Here is a 21,342-nt window from a genome sequence, read left to right on the forward strand (position 1 = left end):
CAAGAACGGATAAACATTTTAATTATGTAAAAGAATATGTTGTTCTGCATTCAATTATGAATTCAATGAGAGCAGTTTCAAGCAATTCGGACTGAATTTTCACCTGATATGCCTATTAATATCTGAAAGTTTGAAATTAACTTGACAGTTTAACACTTGACCTAACAACGTAGTAATACATAGCGTAATGAGTATGTATATGACTCACCCCATTACATATCCCTGTTTCTGTAACGGGGAAGCAATGGTCTAATGGTTAGAGAAGAAGCTTTAGGACTAAAAGGTCACAGGTTCAATTCCCTGGACTAGCAGGACTGGCTCAAGTGCCCTTGAACAAGGCACCTAACCCCCAACCGCTCCAGGTATGTTGTAGCTCGCTCTGGATAACAGCATCTGCTAAATGCCATTAATGTAATGTCTATTTTTAAAATAGAACAGGACACGGAAAGTATAATTGTATGTTATTTAACTTATTCTCCTCTTTGGTTTAACTACTAGGCGAACAAAGCCTCTACTTTCAAACATCCAGTCCATGATTAAATATATGATTCACTTCCAGCCAAAGGACATTGTTGAGACTTTGTTGTTTAGATGTTTGTCATATTTCCACTGGAAATTTGATCTCTCCAGCTCAAGTAAAACTGCCAACTTATGACAGCTGTAATCTTGAGTGCAATCTCGAGGCCTTTTCACATCAGGTACATCATGAACGTTCAAATCTTCAGCAAGGATTTTTCACGTGTCATGCTTCTCACATCCTGTCTGATGCAAACTTTGCACTATTAGACAGGGTAAAGAGAACACACCTCTCTCTTACATTAGCATGGATATAAAAGCTGGAGGTTTTGCACTTGGAAAACTTTGGTTTTTACTTTAACTTTTAGTACCACACAAGGACTGAACGCGAACATTTCAGTTGATTTTCTCTCTCAGACATGCACAGACGTTATACCACCACTGTGGCTTTTCAGAACAAGGTTCCCAATAACCCACTTCAAAAGAAGACTTTTAGCATCAATTACCATATGATGTCTGTTAAGCTCCCATAGCTACCTCAGTACTGGAGACTAATAGCGGAGCACCATACCCAAGAAAAAATGGTAAACCCATCGAGTCGATTTTTTGTGGTTTGTCCGTGTACCACCACTCATACACACCGCCCAGTGGCCAGTGTTAGTAATTACCAGTCATATACACCGCCAAGTGGCTAGTGTTAGTAATTACCAGTCATACACACTGCCCAGTGGTCAGTATTAGTAATCATATGCCGCTTTTCCACTACAAACGCGGCTGAGTCGAGCTGAGCGGGGCTGTTGGAGTTGCATTTCGACTACATCCGGGCTGAACCGTGCTGGCTGGAAGTGGGTGGACACATTGGGTGGAGTTAGCGAAAGTGGGTGGACATCACGTGATGTCGTTAAGCAGCGCAAACAGTGACATCAGTGAGCTTTTAAGCGGTAGTCTCACGACCCGGATAGTAAACAATAAACATGGAGGACATGGAGTCGTTATTGTTGCTGGTCTTGGTTCTGTGGCTTGTTGTCACCGACAACGCCAACAGATACTGGCAAGAGCGTATAGATGAGGCGAGGCGCATAAGGCTTCATAATTCTTGTAATTCTCCTTCTTCCGGGTTTGCGGTGTTTACAGATCCCAGCGTGCTCGCGGGGCGTGTGTGGGCATGTGAGGACACTCCTCCTCACCAATCAGTGCACAGGGGAGTGTCTGCTCACGCCCCCAGCCTCACTCGGCACGGTTTGGCTCGCTTCAGCCCCACTCCAAAACGGTGCGAGTTTTAGGGGCTAAGCAGGGCTGAAGCGAGCTGAGTCGTGCTGTTTTTTGGTAGTCGAAACGCGAGCCGTGTCGGGCTGAAGTGAGCTGAAGCGAGCTGAAGTGAGCTGAAAAAGGGTAGTGGAAAAGGGCCAATAGATTTACATAGAAGACTAGATGCCTCGTCCCCGTTGCCCGTCAACGAAGTGGAACGTCCGCACATGGCGGCCATCTTACCTCAGACAGCTGGCTTACCCATTACATTGTGTTGGTAGCGATATGTACTTTTCAGATGACCGTAACTTCCTCAAATTTCAATCGATATTCAAACGGTTTGGTTTGTTATATAAAAAAACAAACGGAAGTATGTATTTATGATATTAATGATGAATAATCATTTTATGTTTTAAAAAAAATACATGCTGAAATTCCTATGTTGTGAGAAGCCTAACACTGCATACTTATGGATAACTGCGGCCTTAGGACAAATAACCATACAATTTATTTCCAATTTTTAGTGAAAATATTTTACATGTGATAGGGCCGTAGGGGAAGCTAAAGTTAAATAAACAGCCTCACACCCAAATGTAACAATACAGTACGATACTGTTGTCCTAGCCCAGCTGCTCATATCAGGAACTGTATTGGACATTATTTCACTAAGTAAATAACGCTACCGATTAGCCTTAAAAAAATGATGTATTATCTTACTGGTGAAAGGTGATCCCGCGTGCCCTACTTTCCAGACATCGCCGGTTCGAGCAACCGAAAGCCGCGCAGAAGTCTGGCATCTCGTCACAGTCAGTAATTTAATTTCCTCTAGAAATCATAATGTAAGTTGTTTTAAATTAACCAACCCAAAAATGAAAACCATGTGCAAGTGCAACTTCAGTTATTGAAAATATTATCTCATGACCTTCCATGTAAAATTACTTGGTGCTGCGAGCTAGCCTAGCATGAAACACAACTTTGACAAAGCTGCAGTAAGTCGTTTTTGAAGAGAAAAGGTACGATTTTAGCATGTTCAAGCACCCAGAATTACAACCACATTATTAATGTTTTAAGAAATCAAACCATTTGTATATACGTCAAAATTTCAGCGAGATAAGAGTATAAACATTTAAGCATCTCAATGGTCTTACCTCAGTGTACCACAAATTCTGTGGAAAAGCTTGCCTGTGGTAAGATGGCCGCCCTGTGTGGACGTTCTGGAATACGTGGTGAGGCATCTAGTCTTCTATGTATATCTATGGTATAAACAAAGTTATCAGCAGTGTTGCCAGATACTGCTGACGTTTTCCAGCCCAAAACATGTTCAAATCCGCCAAAATGCACTTAAAACCTCCCAATCTGGCAACACTGGCAGTTCCGTGTTCACAAGTTCCGTGCTCAAGCTGTTAGGCTTGCTCTATCAGACTGTATGGCTACAAACTGTCCTGCGCAGACCACTGTTTTGTAAGACAACTTATTTTGCACAATTGTATATTTTTCTAAAGTCCATTTTTTGCTTACAAAAAAATATTTTTTTTTTGCTTACAATTTAACTTATGTCTTAATAAACACACAAAAAATTCAATTGTTTTGTTTTTATTGACATTCTTCAGATGTTGGACATCTATATACACACACACAAATACAGTGACTTGTTTATGTACACAATTCACAGCTATGCAACAGCTGTACAGATGTATTTGGTGATACAGTAAGTGAGCTAAATTTTAACAGTGCAAACAATGCCACAAAAAGAAAAGATTCATGCCGTTGTCATGATTCGTTGTCATGCCGACCGAGGCTGTCGTGTTTCCCGCTTGTGGTCTCGTCACTCGTCACTTCCGGAAGGGGCGGTGCTGAAGTAAGTAGCTCGACTACGTAGCTCGATAGGGTTTACATGCACTAAGTAGCTCGGCTAAAATCGCATAATCTAGGTCGTGTAGCTCGATTACGAGAAATCAAGTTCGGTTCGATTTCAGCCTAGCTAAGGTGTTTCCATGGCATTTAGAACTTCGATTTCAGTCGAGCAATGGCAGAAATTCGATTTTCTCTATGTGCATGTAAACGCACAGTGTTTTGTCCATCCGGCTACATCGCGGTGTCAGGAGCAGCGAGCCAATCAAGATACGGAAAACCTATCAATGATTCTGTCATGTTGACCTTTGACACCGCCCACAAAATGGCAATATTGCTGTGCTCTGAAGCGAGCAGGAATACAAAAGAATTTTAATGCACTGCTTTATGCGACACTGTGTGACAGTACAGGGGAGTCAAAATACATTTGTGCAAAATGTATAATATTTCTAGCCTACGTTTGTTTTTTTCTTTTCACTGCAGGTACCGTTGATCTCTCTTAAGCCAGTATTTAACTCTCTTGAGCCATTAATCCCATCAAAACATTCCAAAAGCAATAACTCTCAACATAATTCTGAATGTTGACATTCATCATCATCTTAGGTTTTATACTTTTACAATTTATAAATCTATTAAGGAATTACATCACTTGTATACTTATGTTCATTTTTTTTTTCATTTAATCTGTTGCTCTCTTCTCCTTTGAATGAATCACAAAGATTTTTTTTTTTAATAAATGCTTTGTCTTGCCCACTAAAATTACAAAAACACAAACACCGAGCTCAATCAACTAGCTAAATCTATCCATTTAACTTTCTTCTGTGTAAATACAGGTACAAGGACACATACCCCTTTTCCACCAAATCAGTTCCAGGGCTGGTTCGGGGCCAGTGCTGGTGCTGGTTCACAACTCGTTCAACTTGCGAGCCAGCTGAGAACCAGTTTGCTTTTCCATAGCTCGCGGTGCTAAGGGAAGCCACGTCATTACGTCGCTGTATACGTCAGTTACATCGCTACGTTTGCATAAACCTTGGCGCGAATATCGAAGCAAAAACAACACGGAAGCAGCAGCAGCAGCAACAACAACAATAATAATGGATGACTTCGCGTTTGTACAGCTGCTGCTTCTCGTCGCTTAAAAATGGCGATCTTTCGCGGTCTTGTTATTGTTGTTGGTCTCAACAACTCCGACCCCCTGCTGATGTAAGCGGTTCTTTCCTCTGGCCCAGCAGAGAGTTGGTGCTAGCCTGGAACCGGTTTTTCTGGCCCCAGAGCCAGTTCTTTATCAGTGGAAACAGAAAACCCGGTTCCAAACTAAGCACTGGCCCCGAACCAACCCTGGAACTGCTTTGGTGGAAAAGGGGCAACAGTGGTGTAGTGGTTAGCACTGTCACCTCACAGCAAAAAGGTTCTGGGTTTGAACCTCACAGCCGACAGGGGTCTTTCTGTGTGGAGTTTGCATGTTCTCCCTGTGTCTGTTTTTCCTCCCACAGTTCAAAAACATGCAGGTTAAGGGGGGAACCCAGCCACTGGTGTTTCACAAGCCAGTGCAGACTTCGTGCCAGTCCCAAGTCCAGATAGACTGGGGAGGGTAATATCAGGAAAGGCATCTCCATCCACCCATCCGTTATCTGTAGACGCTTATCCTGTGTAGGGTTGTGGGCAAGCTGGAGCCTATCCCAGCTGACTATGGGTGAGAGGCGGGGTACATCCTGGACAAGTCGCCAGATCATCGCAGGACTGACACACAGTGACAACCATTCACACTCACATTCACACCTACTTTCAATTTAGAGTCACCAGTTAACCTAACCTGCATGTCTTTGGACTGTGAGGGAAACCGGAGCACCCGGAGGAAACCCACGCAGACATGGGGAAAACATGCAAACTCCACACAGAAAGGCCCTCGCCGGCCCCGGGGCTCGAACCTGGACCTTCTTGCTGTGAGGCGACAGCGCTAACCACTACACCACCGTGCCGCCTGGAAGGGAATCCGGTGTTCAAAAAAAACAAAACCCTATGCCAAATCAAACATTTGGATCATAATGATCTCCTGCGGTGACCCCTAATGGGAGCAGCTAAAAAAAAAGAAGAAATATGGGTGCACTGTACTGCCAAAAGTTTGTGGACACTTGAATAATCATACCCATATGTGCGCTTTCTGAACATCCCCCTCCAGATTTTGTTCCCCTTTGCTGTTAGAATAACCTCAGCTCTTCTGGAAAGACTAAACACTAGATTTTGGAGTGTGGCGGTGGGGATTTCTGCTCATTCAGCCATAAGGACATTAATGAGGTCAGGCTGCAAAATAGGCATTCTAGTTCCTCCCAAAGGTGTTCAGTAGGGCTGAGGTCAGGGATTTATGCAGGTCACTTGAGTTCTTCCACACTAACCTTGGCAAACCTTGTCCACATGAACCTCACTTTGTGCACAGGGGGACACCATCATGCTGGAACAAGTTTGGACCCTTTAGTTCCAGTAAAGGTGAATTCTTAATGCAACAGCATACAAAGACATTGTAGTTCTTCAAACAGTTTGGGGACACACATACGGCTGTGATGGGCAGTTGTCTACATATTTTTGACCACACAGTATAGGTGGTAGGGGTGGAACAAAAAAAGTGCATCAGATCATTCAAAACGGGGCTGGTGATGTGATGCATCTGCGTACTGAACAATACATTCAACAGACTAATAAATAATAAAGTCATAAAATACTGCTTACATTATGTGAGGTGTAATAAACTCATCTAGCCCACACCACCTCCTCTACGGGGGTTTAAAAAACATGTTTCTCCCAAGCATGCTGTTTTTCACTCACCAACACTCTGGAACGCAAGCAGCAAAAACAGCAATGGTGAGAACTGGAAGATTCCCCAGTTCATTAAGGTCTGGAGGATGGGAGCACTTCGGCTTCTCGGAAACACTGACACCAAGGGCCAGGGGGTTCTGGACCAAAATATCCTGCAGAATTTCTACACATATATTGTTTCCATATTTGGCAGATTCTGCAGAATCTGCCAAATATGAAAACAATACGCATGCACCTGCCAATACCACAGGCATGTCTAGCATCACCATTCTGTGTTGCCTCAAAAAAACTAGACAAAAACAGCATCATACACACACACAAACACATTTTGTCACACTGAGCCTTTGCTTCATTATATTGCCGCTAAATGTTTGACAGGCAAACACTAGCCCTGTGTCCAAAATCACTCACTACTCACTATATAGTGGACTATATAGTGAGTTTGCCATTTTGTAGCGCTGTCTGAATGTATAGTGAGAATTATTACACGCTATATAGTGCACTCAAAGTATCCCACAATGCATCACAAAAAGTAGTGTACAACTGATGGTCACTAACCAAGCAGTATATCCCATCATGCATTGCGGTCGTGCTGAAAGAAATCAAATCTCATCTCATTATCTCTAGCCGCTTTATCCTTCTACAGGGTCGCAGGCAAGCTGGAGCCTATCCCAGCTGACTACGGGCGAAAGGCGGGGTACACCCTGGACAAGTCGCCAGGTCGTCACAGGGCTGACACATAGACACAGACAACCATTCACACTCACATTCACACCTACGGTCAATTTAGAGTCACCAGTTAACCTAACCTGCATGTCTTTGGACTGTGGGGGAAACCGGAGCACCCGGAGGAAACCCACGCGGACACGGGGAGAACATGCAAACTCCGCACAGAAAGGCCCTCGCCGGCCACGGGGCTCAAACCCAGACCTTCTTGCTGTGAGGCGACAGCGCTAACCACTACACCACCGTGCCGCCCTAGAAATCAAATCAAAAGCCTCAAAATTTTATTTAATAAAAGGCAGTGGCGAAGAAGAAAGTATTCAGCCTTGATTTAAAAGAACTGAAAGATGCAGCAGACACAAAAGTACTTTGTATTTATTAATGCGGGGAAATACGCTCAGTGTATTGTGCGACAGTAATGACGTAAATACCAGCATGACGGATTGGTGTCCGAAAGCGGTTTTTCATTTTATCAATGAGCTCACTATATAGTCCTCTATGTAGTAATTCCCTATATAGTGAGTAGGGAGTAGTGAATGAGTGAGTGATTTCAGACACAGGGTAGGTCTTTATTATGTTTCAATTGCTGTACTTTTATACACATTCAGGCAATGTTTCTTTTAGCTGTATCGAAAATATATTGAGACTCTACTGTACCTGATCAAATTAGATGGGGGGGGGGGGGGCATTGATACACCCCGAGGTGCTGTATGAATACTGTTTATGAGTGTTTCTTTATACCACACAGTGATTAAAACAACCTATACATTTATTGTAGCTTCTTAGTAACAATAACTCACTGCCAAAAACCTCCTAATAATCGACTAATTATGCAGCTCAAATGTCATGACGCCAACATACTGCTAACGTGCTCGACTAGCTGTCCATAGGGAAGATCAGACCTTTATACCTTAAGCTGCAACATGTGGACAAAATAATTGAATGCAGTTATTATATTGCTGCTGTGATAAACCTTGCAACCTTGCAATGTATTAAAAATTCAGAAGTGAACTTTGGACACAAGTGTGCATTATGCTGCGTAAAGTTTCATGTGAAAGCCGTGAGTCATTGAAACCCCCCACAGAAACACTCGCGTGGAACATGAGGTGGGTTTCCCAAAAGCCTCTTAACACTATGGCCCTGTCCACACGGCAACGGATTCAGGTGAATCTGATAAAATTGTTTATCGTTTCGGCCTGGCGTCCACACGGCACCGGCGTTTTGGGTGCCCCAAAACGAAATCTTTTGAGAACGGGTTCCAGAGTGAAAAAATCTGGCAACGGCGCCGTTGTGAAGTCGTCTGGATGAGTAGAACGGATTTGTTTACGATGACGTCACAACCACATGACTGTCAGTGCTTCACGCTGGGTAGAAGTGTAACGAACTCGATGCGAGTTGTCAACAAATCCTATAACTTGGTTCATGAAACGTGCTTACAAAATATTTTCACTGTGAATATTTATTGTGTAATGGTGCAAAGTGAGAGAGAGAATATAGCCCTTAGGGCAGAGTCTTTAGTCCAAACACTGCGGAAGCAGTACCAAACTGCGCACCGCCCGTGCGCTTTCCAAAAACAAAAAACAATCCCACCAGCAAACATAGGAAAAAAACAAGGAGCGATCTCACCTCTTCAGATGTTGGTTTAAGTCCGACAATACATTCCTCAAAAAGGGCGTAGAAGAACAAAGTAATCCATCAACGTGTAGCATTCAATTTATTCCGGACCATTAAAGAATTCTGGAGGATATCAGAATGTTGGCGTACCGGCTTCCATCTACCCCCATCCATTCCTCTTTCCGCGTCTTTCATTTTACGCTACTGATTAATAATCAAAACTTTGTGTGGCTAATGCTACAGAAGAAGGGGTTTATGTGCATGCGTCCTACTTCTATTGTTCTGGTGTCTCCAATGGGACCGTCTTACAGCGCACGTAGTGGTGTGGCATGTATATTGCATCGTTTTCAGCAAGCATTGCGTTGCCATATGTACCTGAAATTTTACTGATCCATTGCCCATGTGGACACGATATTAAAAAAAAAAAAAATCTCGTTGCCGTTGTCGTGTGGATGTAGCCTAAGAGCATCTTAACTAGGAGAGAGAGTGTGTTCATTGTGATGCTCACTCTACCATTTAACAATGATCTTTGTGCGACAATGCTTTTGGGAAACCCATCACAGAATAGTTAGGAAGATCACAGCACAATACAGAAACACTGAAGCCCCTTTCACAAATGAAACCCATGAATGTGTCAGGTAAAAACAACATGGGACAGATTAACAAGAGTGCTCGGAGAGCACAATATCTCCTGCTGGCAACTTTGCCTTAACTCTGGTACAATATGACTTAATTGAACGAAATTGCAATATGCGTATTACCGACATATAACAAGCCTGTCAAATTTTGTGTACTTCCTCCACAAATTGTGAGAGTTGATTTCAAAAAGTGAGTACCCTTCTTGGGACGGACGGACAGACATCACGACATAATCCCCCTTCAGGCCTTTCGGCTAGCGGAGGATAATAGAAGACTTGCAACCACGTGATCAAAATGTGCTACATCATGAGTGTCCGCCATGATGGTGGCTATGCAAAACAACTAGGATGACAGCCGCTGAAAGCGTGTCTGTAAACAACGCTGGATTTTCTCAGTATTACCACAATTTGAAAAACTGACCAAAGATTTGATACAAAGAGAAGATAGATGTGTGGTTTTGACCCATATTATTTAAAAAAGTCAGACTTTTCTGAAGATAAGACGCTTCTACCGACCATCGAGTACAAATACAGATCATTTCGTCCAATGCCTTTTTGTCCAATAGTTAAGACATTTCATCCAAAGCCTTTTTCATACGCACCATCAATAATTTTATATTTCAGGTATTTGTTTGTTCGGAAAAAGGAGGAATTCTCAATGGAATTTGACCGAAGCAAAACATTTCTGTAAAGCAAATGAGCGCCATAGTACGCGCGCTTCAACACTAAAGAGTGTACGGGGGGGGGGGGGGGGGGGGGGGGGGGGTGTAACCACGTCGGCCCATGCCACTTGCGGACCCTGGGATGAGTTAACTCTCGTCATTGCAGGCCGCTTGCTTACATGTCTGTGTTTCCAGCTGGATCATATTAAATCTTCAGTCACAGAGCAGAGTTCAGCTCTCACAGGGGCTTTGTTCACAAATACCAGGCCGAGGCGGGTTGGTAGGACCGCGAGGCCGTGCTCTTTCGAAGGGGCAGGCTTAGAGGGAGATGCCTGTAAAATTTGGCTTCGCTGCGAGCTCCATTGGCAGTGTTATTTATTTTTAAAGGTGGCTGGATCATTTTAAATCTTTAGGCGCAGAGCAGCACTCTCGCAGGGCTTTCGTTCGTGAACACCAAAATACCTGAAATACAAAATAGTGCGTATGAAAAAGGCTTAGGACAAAATGTCTTAACTATTGGACGAACAAAATGTCTTAACTATTGGACAAAATGGCATTGAATGAAGTATCCTGATCCCCTCATCTCCTCTCCATACTAAGCCTCAAAGTTTCCTCGCCCTCTTTCCGAATCACAGACGGAATTCTAAAAAATCGGAACGTGCCACGGTCACGAGTACTGTTGTGACCACAACCATATACAGCGCAAAGATATGGCATAGCTAAAAGAACACTTAAAGCAATGGAAAAACAAAGAGTTGCACATGCGTGACTGTTTTGTATGGAATGTCGCTTGATCCCGCATTTGTATCTCCACCAACATGGCCGACATCCGGGTTTCTATTTTGCTTTGACGTCACTTGCAAGTCAAGGATATAAGTTGCGAGGGAAGTTGATTTCAGAAAGCAAACACACCTTGATGAAATTGCCAAAGTACAAGTTTGTTAATAATCAAGGGCATAACTCTGGTAAAATTTGCCCAAATTAAACAAAATTTCAATATGTGCATAACTGTCATATAACAAAGCCTTTTGCCAAGTTTGGTGAAATTCCTCAACAAATTGTGAGAGGAGTTGATTTCAAAAGAATGTACACCCTCATGAAATTGTCAAAGTACAAGTTATTTAATCAAGGGCCAAAACACTGGTGTAGGTGCAATAGGCTTATCAAATCAGTCTCATGTAAAAAGGGATCAGTCTCGTAAATTGATTAATCATTAATTCAAGTGTCTAATAGTTTATAGCTAAACTATTAAAATCAACAGAATAACTTGGTGATGTTGCTATAGTTTTAGTGAGTATTGCAGCTCTAATGTAATACGTTTACTCTAGATCTATAACATTCATATAACAACCAAATGGCCAAAGGCAATTAGAATACTTGTTTGGCAGAGCTTGGCACTCAGTGAATGTTGTAGCAATAGACAGGACACAGTTTATTCTAGAGCTGGGCGATATGGCCTAAAAAAAATAAAAGTTTTTTTCACAAAAAATCCGATTTTAATCGATTTTTTTCTCCCTACTAAAAATCAAACTACAGATGACAAAGAAATGGTTCAAAACAAGTTTTACCTCTATTTTGTTTTCACTTAAATTTCCCCTTTGGGGTTAAAGTGCAACCAGAAACCAAAAAGAAGCCAAAAAACAAGCTTGTATATGAGATGGCAGACCATGTTCTTGTAAATAGTGAGAACATGCAGTAACTTTTAGAAAGCTTTCTCCAACATAGCTTAGTTTCAAACTGGCACTGACACAATGCACCCTCAAACTTTATAAAAAAAAAAGTCCCCTCAAAAAATATAAATACATTATAATAAATAAAATTGTGTCCTTTTCGATAAAACTGACAAAATAGGGAAAACTAGATAGAACTCGATGCCAACGGCGTCGATGGGGATGCCTCCGCCCGGTAGACTACACGCCTTATGAAGTTGTGACTTAGGGATGGACATTTGACCTCACAGTAATCTTGACCTGGTGAAATTACTTGTATTAGCCTTGGAGATACAGGTAGTCATTGACTTGCGACCTATTCAACTTACGACCGATCAACTTTACGACCGTCTGGTTATGACTGGCAAGTGTTTCCCAGCTGAGCTAGCTGAGGGTACGACAGTTTCCGCCCCAGCTCCCGGCCCCGCCCAGCATCCAGCCTCTCACCACGTACAACAGTTTCCGCCCCAGCTCCTGGCCCCGCCCAGCATCCAGCCTCTCGCTGCATACAACAGTTTACACCCCAGCTCCTGGCCCCACCCAGCATCCAACCTCTCGCCGCGTACAACAGTCTCATAAGGCACACAGTTCAAAAATGTGTCAGGGACGGTTGCTTGCTTTACTTTGGATGGTGTGCTAGTACTGTGGCTGTTTTCATTCCACTGGGAGCAGCACTTCTCCCACTCCGCTGCATGCTTCTGTTTAAGGTGTTGGGATAAATTCGTCGTGCTGCTTTGGAAGCAACCGTTTTCAAACACATCTTATAACGAGGACTTGTTTGGTCTGCATCCAACACCGCAAAACCGAACCAATTCCAGATCATGGAGGAAGTTACTCCTTTCTTGGGCACAAGTTGCAGCTTTCCCCCAATTGCTGCCATGTTGTTTGTGTGTGTATGGCAAGCGCGCGGGAGGAGGGCTATAGTGTCAGTGCCCTATCCGTCCCTGCTGCCCGATCCGTTCTGCACATGCGCAGAGGGGAGTGTCAGTGGCGGAAGTTAAAACTGAGAGAAAAACGATTTTCATTTAAAAAAACAAAAAACAAACAAACACATCGTCCTTAACTGTAAATTCGAATTAATCGATAAAATCAATTTATTGCCCAGCTCTAGTTTATTCCAAAGATACCATTTATTGAAATAGTTGACATGAATTAGCAAACTAATACTGATCAGATATAGCAGCAATGGCAGCCAAGGAATAATTCAATATAAATGGTGATACAATGTATACAAATAAGAATCAGTAATGTATATGATAACTAAGGCACTAATGGTGATCAGAAGTAACTAGACTGCATTTCCACAGAGAAAATGCAAAGTGTGCTTGCTGAGCTGTAGCAGAACAGCTATCATGCTAGCATACCAACATGCTAGCATGCTGGTATGCTAACAGCTAGCATACTAACATGCTAACAACTAGCATACTAACATGCTAACAACTAGCATACTAACACTCCATTTGAATGGGGCCAAAAATCAATGGAAGCCTATGGAGGGAAAACAGGATGTGTGAAAACCAAGAAAAAGATGAGTGCAGGTCTCAGATGAGGGGATGGATGTGTGTGGGGACTTTCCCTGAGGCATCATATGAAGTCTCTTGAAGTTTGGTCACTCAGTTAAAAAAATCTGACGGAGAGTGAAAGCTTTTTTCCCCGAAACGCCATTCATTTTCAATGGGGCCAAAAATGAATGGAAGTGAATGGATGAAAAAGTGGGGCATGAAAAGAAAGGAAAAAATGAGTGCGGGTCAGAACCGAATGCATACATGTGTCTGGGGAGTTGGCCTGAGGTATCACATGAGGTTTGGTGTGTCTGCGATGAAGCGTGTCCGAGCAGGACAATTCGATTCGTGAGCCCTATTCATTCTCTATGGGAAAAAAATGACAGAAAAACGACAAGAACAAGAAAACAGGTGTGTCGATCCAAAAGCTGAAAACAAGCACGCCATTCCAGATCGGGCCCTACGTTTCAACGTTGGAACGGTGTCTCTATCTTGAAAGCCCTCGGAGGAGTAGTGGATCCAAAAAACGGGTGAAAACGAATAATAATAATAAAAATAAATCTTAAGAACAATAGTGTGCTTTTGCAAGCACACTAATAAGCTATATGCAAGTTTACAGTGTAGGGGCGAGTGGATGTTAAAATGTGAGAGGGAAATCACGTGTTTGTGTCTGTCTGCGCGTGTGTGTGTGTGTGTGTGTGTGTGTGTGTGTGTGTGTGTGAGAGAATGGAATGTGTGAGCCTTGTGCTAGGCCAGTGGTTCTCAACCGGGGGGGCGCGCCCCCCTGGTGGGGCGCGGAGGTACTCCAGGGGGGTCGTGAGTAGGCTTCATGTATGGAGGAAAAAAAAAATCTGGGGCTAACAGGCTATAGTAGCTAAGCAGATGCAACACATTTACCCATGTCAAAATGCAGGACATTGGACTATTACATACAAATCAATACTATTATAAAATCTATCATCAATCTATCATAAAATCTTGTGTGTAGGTTATTTTAAGCCCGTGACGCGAACATGACGCAACGTCATGTGAGTGAGTCTGCATACCGTGGCCACCGTGTGAGTGCTTGCCACACACACACTAGTCTGGTTTCTTGCCGAGTTAACTCGTGCCGACTCTCGCTAGTCTACTATCATCAATCCATCGATACAGCGCAAAACCCAAACAGTCTTTTTAAAGACTACTACCCCACACTGTATTTTTGCTTTCCCCATTTCAGCTCTACCCAAATAATTTGTTGTTTTTGTTGTTTTCTTACTGCTAGTCTACTATGGATAATGCTACTACTGCTGCTACTACTACTACTACTAATAATAATAATAATGATAATAATAATAATAATAATCTAGCCCAGGGCTATCTATCTATCTATCTATCTATCTATCTATCTATCTATCTATCTATCTATCTATCTATCTATTATCGGTCGATATAAGGTGCTGTAGGTCGGGTGGCGTCACTGCGGGTGAGTGTGTTTGGGGGGGGGATGGGGCGGGGCGAGAAGAGGGGCCCCCAACTGCAATGAACCAGCTTTGGTGGGGCCCAGGTTGCAAAAGGTTGAGAACCCCTGTGCTAGGCCTCGCCTAAAAGGGGAGGGGCAACAAGGAGAGCGCACAAGGGACAGCGAGATAAAGAACCTGTAGTTTAAAAACTAGTCTCGGCTAGGCCTTAAACCCAACTTCTACTCAACCCTTAGCTACTCCTGAAATCCCAATGTTGAGGGGTGTAGTGCAACGGAGTGAGTAAGAGAGAGAGAGAAAACGCATGCACGATCTAACTAAATATAGATAGTAAACAAAGTAAATCAAACAACACGCGGTCTAAGACCGACTTTCATGTGAATCAAAATGCGCACATTTAAACCATAAATGAATTCAAATAAACAAGACCCCTCACATTAACTAGCCACAACGAAGACTAACAATTGCCCAGAGGCCAGCCTTACTTGAGATCGCTCTTGCTTGGGGACTGAAAGTGCGCCATCTGTTATCCGAAGACCGTGCAGAGCGCAGGTCCAAGGAGAAAAAAAGTTCCGTTCCTTTTACTTTCACAGCTCGTCAGCTGAAGATCTTCGGTGTCCCGTCGGTCGTCCGATGATCTGGAAGGAATCTTGTTTGTAGTTCGTCGATGTTGCGAAAGGGAAAAGGGATCCGGTCGCCTTTTCTCTTTAAAATACTGCGTGGGCTGCAGTAACTAACCGGTTCAGTTATTATTGCAACTATGTGAAGATCAAATACATTGAACTTTGGCTCAAGGTCTGGTATCAATAGTTCGTTCTTTGTCCTTCTGTAGCACAGATGCAACGGCGTCTCTTTCACATGTGGAAACCCACCGCCAGAGAGAAGGAATTTCGATTTCGCCGCGGGTTTTAAGCACAGTCGTGATGTCACTGTATTTGGTATCCGGTATCATCTCTGTATCCAATACCATTACAAGGAGTCAGAACAATGGGCGGAGATAGAACATGGCATCGAGTACAGGGATTGATGTGTTCAATGCTGTGCAGTGAAAGGGAATTGGTTACTATGGCTACGGCATGGCAGCCCATCCCTACACTGGTAAAATTTTCACAAATGAAATTAAATTGCAATATGCGTATTACCGTCATATAACAAGGCCTTTTGCCAAGCTTCAAGAAATTCATCCAAAAATTGTGAGAGGAGTTGATGTCAGAAGGCAAGCACACCTTCATGAAATTGTGAAAGTACAAGGTTGTTAATCATGTGCCACCACTCTGGTAAAATGCAACCAAATTGAACAAAAACAAACAAACAAAACGTATACTACCGACATACAACAATGCCTTTTGCCAAGTTTGGCAAAATTACTTCAAAAATTGTGAGAGGAGTTGATTTCAGAAGGAAAACACACTCATGAAATTGTCAAATTATAATTTTGTTAATCAAGGACTCCAACTCTGGTAAAACGTGACCCAATTTAACGAAATTAGAATATGCCTACTACTGACACAAAGAATCTTGCCAAGTTTGGTGAAATTCCTCCAAAAATTGAGAGAGGAGTTGATTTCAGAAAGTGAGCACCCTTCCCGGGACAGACGGAAGGACATCGTCATGGCATAATCCCACTTCGGGCCTTTCGGCCAGCGGGGGATGAAAAAAACCAACAACTTTAATTTCCACTCAGTCTTCCTTAACAGTAAAATAACATCCGTCGTGTATTCCCACCTGACTGCATTTAATGAGATGCTACAGAGAGCAAACCTCCGTGAGACGTGTAAAACATGCAAGGTCTGATACGGCATATAATTAATTTCAATTTCCAGCCATATCTGTACGTTTTCTTTCCTTGCAGTTTTGAATTTGCCGCCAGTCGCTTTACAGTAAAGCGGTATGAGGATTCAAATTCTGAACGTTCTTTGAGATAGATAAAGAATAATGAACATAACATACTGCATCGTTAAAAGGAACGGTATTGTGCTGGAATGATTTGCCAAATAGCCGACCAAATAAACGGAGAGATTTCACACTGTAGACTCTCAATCACTGTGCATGGTACACATCATCAACGTCACCAAGGCAACGCGACACCGTGGAGCGCTTGAACCCAGTCAGCACATTCAGCTTTGTAACAACGCTTTTTTTTAGCCTATTTAACTTATTATTAAAAGGACATTAACTGTCCGTGTACATTTGGTCATTATATTTTCCTGTCAGTAACAGATATTAATAAACTCTTTGTTTTTATTCTCAGAAATCGCAGATGAGAAACATTAGATTAACATGTGACATTGAAAAGCAAACTGTTTCTTTTCCTTTGTTGTGAGTCAAAAAAATCTAATCATAAACGAAATAAAAAAAGTTTGTTTTTCTGAAATCTATGTTCGTCACTGGTAGACAACATGCTCGATTCACTGAGCAGAACGATCAGAGCAGATTCCGATCCACACGAGTGGAACAGATACCAGCGTAATCCAAAATCACAATGTAGTGGACCATTTTTGTGTCGAAAGGTAATGCTGGATCTTTCCTCTGGCTACTATCTCAAGTAAGCTAATGTTTCAGACCTGTGGGAAATGTCACCGCCAGCAACGTCTGACAGGTCACAACACGTGAATCTAATGTTTCTTGTTCCCACTGGAGCCATGGCAAAAGATTCCTGTTCATGGTCCTAGGAGACATTAACATTGCCAAGGGACAGATTAACATTTCGACTTGCTCCCATTCCCACACAACACAATTACAGCACAACAGCAGTAAATAAACAGTTTTTAGTGCAAGCATGAATGGGCTATTAGTCTACTACAAAACCTAATAATAATGTACTGAAACTCAGGGCCATCCTGGACAGAGAAATACAGGTAAGCAGACAGCACAAACAAGGCTTCATCCAAAATGATAGGATCACGATGACAAAATCAATGATAATTTTTCAATCATCGCCAATTTGTTCTCATAGTTTCGTTGCATTTACTGAAAAGAATTGTAAGATACTTTTTTTTTGTGTGAATCGCAACTGGGGCAGCACAGTGGTTATCACTTTTGCCTCACAGCAAGAAGGTTCTAGGTTCGGATCTCATGGTTGACTGAGGCCTCTCTGTGTGGAGTTTGCATGTTTTCCCCGTGACTGCATGAGTTTCCTCCCACAGTCCAAAGACATGTGGTCAACTGACCAGTTTAAGTTCATTTATTGAAAACAACTGTACGGTATTTATTCTTTGTGAATCTCAACTTTCAAATTTACATTCTATAGATAGTTTTCACTGACGTCATGGCATTCCGGGGAACGCCCCCCAGCCGCCATCTTGGGGGGCAAACAAAACAGACCATCGCCACTACCGGCTACGTTATCTCGGACGAATTTATGAAGTTATATAGTCAGTTTTCTAAAATAAAGATCAATGTCAGCAAAATCAAGCAAACAGAAGTATATAGATACATTAGACGACATCTCATGACAACGGTATGCAGCCAAACTGGCCTTGATTGGGGGAATTGACCCCTACGAAGTGGACAAAGATGCATTTTCAAGTGACTATGCAGGGCTGCCAAAGCCTGAAACTGCCAAAGCCTGCTCCAAAGCCTGAAACTGACTTCATCAAACTTTAAAGGCTGTCTGATATATACAACTTTATATATTCACAGCGTGCCTTTTGGCGGATGCCGCCTGAATCGTGCAGATCCGATTTTTTTTTTTTTGGGGGGGGGGGGGGGGGGGGGCGTTGGAGTGTCTGATTATGATATGGAGTGCACATATGCGCAGTCCTGCACACCGCTCGGGCTGCGCAAATGTGCGCAGCTTCCCGATTTAAACTGTTTTTTTCTCATCCTTATACTTCCTGTTTCATGGACTGTAACGGATTTGCTTATTTAGTCATTTTAATACAGAATTTACTTTGAAATTATAATCGGACACTCCCAACGCCCCCCCTAAAAAAAAAAAAATCGGATCTGCGCGATTCAGGCGGCATCCGCCAAAACGCGCGCTGTTTGCATCCCAAACACAAATCAAATCATACAGAATAGACCTAAAATGTTTTTCAAAAATGACCCTTGCGTGAGTGAAGTGACAAGTTTCAAATAGAAACATGACAAACGAGCGATATTAAGTGTACATTACAATGTAAACGTACACTCAGCGGTTCCAGTTAGGCATTCTCCAGAGATTGTTCACATGATGTTTTGGTTTCCAAAAACAAACTTAAACACAATTTATTGTTTATTTAAACAACTTACCACTTATAAAATGATTGGAGCAGACTTTGCTGTGTTTGGAAGGCTGATACTCCTTGCGGTTGATTCTCGCAAGCCATAGATTTCTCCTTTGTATGCTGAGTTTGTTTGCTCGCCTTCGTGCTCCCGTACAGTGGGAATTCCATAAAAGCTCCGCTTGACGTCATCATCTGACCTATTATGACAGCCGTGAATACAACAGGTGTGCGCCATTGCTAGCTTTAAATAGCCTGCTTGGGTTCTTTGGAAGACTTTGTACTCGCGCGTTACAATGTGTGCTCAGTCACCCGTACGATAAGCTGGACCCCCAAGATGGCCGCCACTAGGGAATCCCCGACTCTGTGACGTCATGTGAAAACTATCTATAGGTGTGAATGGTTGTTCGTCTCTGTGTTAGCCCTGCGATAGATTGTCGACCTGTCCAGGGTGTACCCCACCTCTCACCTAAACTCAGCTGGAATTCGCTCCAGCTTCCCCTGTAACCCTGACGGATAAGTGGTATAGATGAGTGTTTCTCAATCACTGGGTCGCGGCCTACTAATGGTGCCATCTTGTGGGCCGCAACCCCCCCCCCAAGTTGAAGCTAATTTTTACTCGTAGTAGGGTACAATTGCTGGGTTGCATCCAACATCACATCGGCCTCATTAAACTATGGTCACACTACAGCTCATAATGCTCTGCGATGAAAATGAAGCATTTTGGTGGCGACGCATGGCGATATACACATGAGCTAAAAGTTGTGGTCACACAGCAGGTGAACACTTGACTGTCACGCCTTCACGTACTTGAGTGTGGCGCAGCTCCAGCAGCCATGTGCGCTCACGGAACGCGTTGTGCGCGCTCTTGGGACCCAGTCATTATAGGAAACACCTGACCCTGATTTGATTGCAATAAGCATGCACAGATGCAGATGCTGTCTTCACAGAGACTTTAAAGAACAACAATTTTATTCATCACACGCTTGTGAAATTCCTCTCTGCATTTAACCCATCTGAAGCAGTGAACACACATGCACACACAGAGCAGTGGGCAGCCATGCTAACAGCGCCCGGGGAGCAGTTGGGAGTTAGGTGCCTCGCTCAAGGCCGTCCCATATCAACCTAACCACGTCTTTGAACTGTGGGGGAAACCGGAGCACCCGGAGGAAACCCACGCAGACACGGGGAGAACATGCAAACTCCACACAGAAAGGCCCCCGCCGACTGCTGGGCTGAAACCCAGAACCTTCTTGCTGTGAGGCGACCGTGCTAACCACTACACCACCGTGCCGTCAGCATGAAGTATTATCATCATCACGGTCACGTTTGTTTCTAGCTATGTTTATAACACTGTTTAAATATTCTGCTTTGCTTTTGTTTGTGTTTTGTTTTTGTAAATAATCACGCCTTGTTATAAACACTCTTCCCGCACTTGGAACCGTCTACTGCTGTCTATCTTGTAGTGTCCTGATCCCCAGATCTTTAACCTAGCCACATATAAAAAGCTGTCCGCCTCCATGCTCTTCCAGCTTTTCATCTGTGTCCCCATGTAGAACAATATTTGCAGCACCAGGTAGTGTGCGATGTCAGGGAACTCAACCGATGGATAATTTTCCAACTCGTAGGAAAAATCCTTCTTTGCTCGCGTGTAAGGATCTAATCCCATTGAGTAGTTTCTATATCCACTTCTTTTGAGTGTACTTCTTGGTTTTAATAACCTGCTTGCTTTATGCACACAAACATGGCAATAAGTTCTTGCGTTAATCACCCAGACTCCACTTTTGGATCATTAATCCCTTTTGACTGAGAACGCCCTGCATGCATGGTTTGGCTTCTGGCACATCCATACAGTTTTAAATACAAGACCTACAATTAGAAACAGTTTGTTTTTACTGCATTTATTTAATTCCTGGGCTCCCATCCGTAACAGGGAGTGATGCTGCATCTCACTAATACACTTTACAATAGATTATTGGATTCTAATAGAATAGAGGAGCCAAAATAATTGGGGATCTTTTTTAATAGGCCCCGACTCGTTACAAGTATGAATAGGTGGACCTTAAAGTAGGAAAGGTTGACAGCCCCGGGTATAGATGACCGATGGATGGCTGGATGAATCTCAACTGCTTCCTCTTTCTATATTAAAAGCAAAACTACTGTTGAGTTACAGCCATTTATTAGGTTAAGTGTCAAGAATTTTGCAGTAGTGCTAAATTTAAATAATCTTGTTACGAAAGAGCCTTCCATGTCCACTATGTACATAGCCCATGTTTTTTTTTTTTAAACTTTATTTTTATACAGAGATATATTTTTTCCTATACTTTTATTGCACTCTATTTTTGTTACCGGTTACTCCCGACTTGTTTTCTATTTGTGAGCTGCTGTAACGTGTAAATTTCT

General features: G+C 42.9%; 1 protein-coding gene across 4 annotated transcripts in view; it reads right to left on the reverse strand.

Annotated features, from left to right (window-relative positions):
• tmem51a (transmembrane protein 51a) overlaps positions 1 to 21,342 on the reverse strand; it is a 71,125-nt gene that overhangs the window by 45,580 nt on the left and 4,203 nt on the right. For 2 of the 4 annotated variants that reach the window (XM_060930862.1, XM_060930863.1), the window contains exon 2: positions 2,913 to 3,017. The exons of 1 other annotated variant lie outside the window; for it this stretch is intronic. The gene's annotated coding sequence lies outside the window, so the exon portion shown is untranslated. Of the gene's footprint in view, positions 1 to 2,912; positions 3,018 to 17,298; positions 17,403 to 21,342 lie in introns of all 4 variants that reach the window. One more of the 4 variants, XM_060930864.1, reaches the window with a different exon arrangement.

This window comes from Neoarius graeffei, chromosome 10 (assembly GCF_027579695.1).
Source record: "Neoarius graeffei isolate fNeoGra1 chromosome 10, fNeoGra1.pri, whole genome shotgun sequence".
NCBI classification, from domain to species: Eukaryota; Metazoa; Chordata; class Actinopteri; order Siluriformes; family Ariidae; genus Neoarius; species Neoarius graeffei.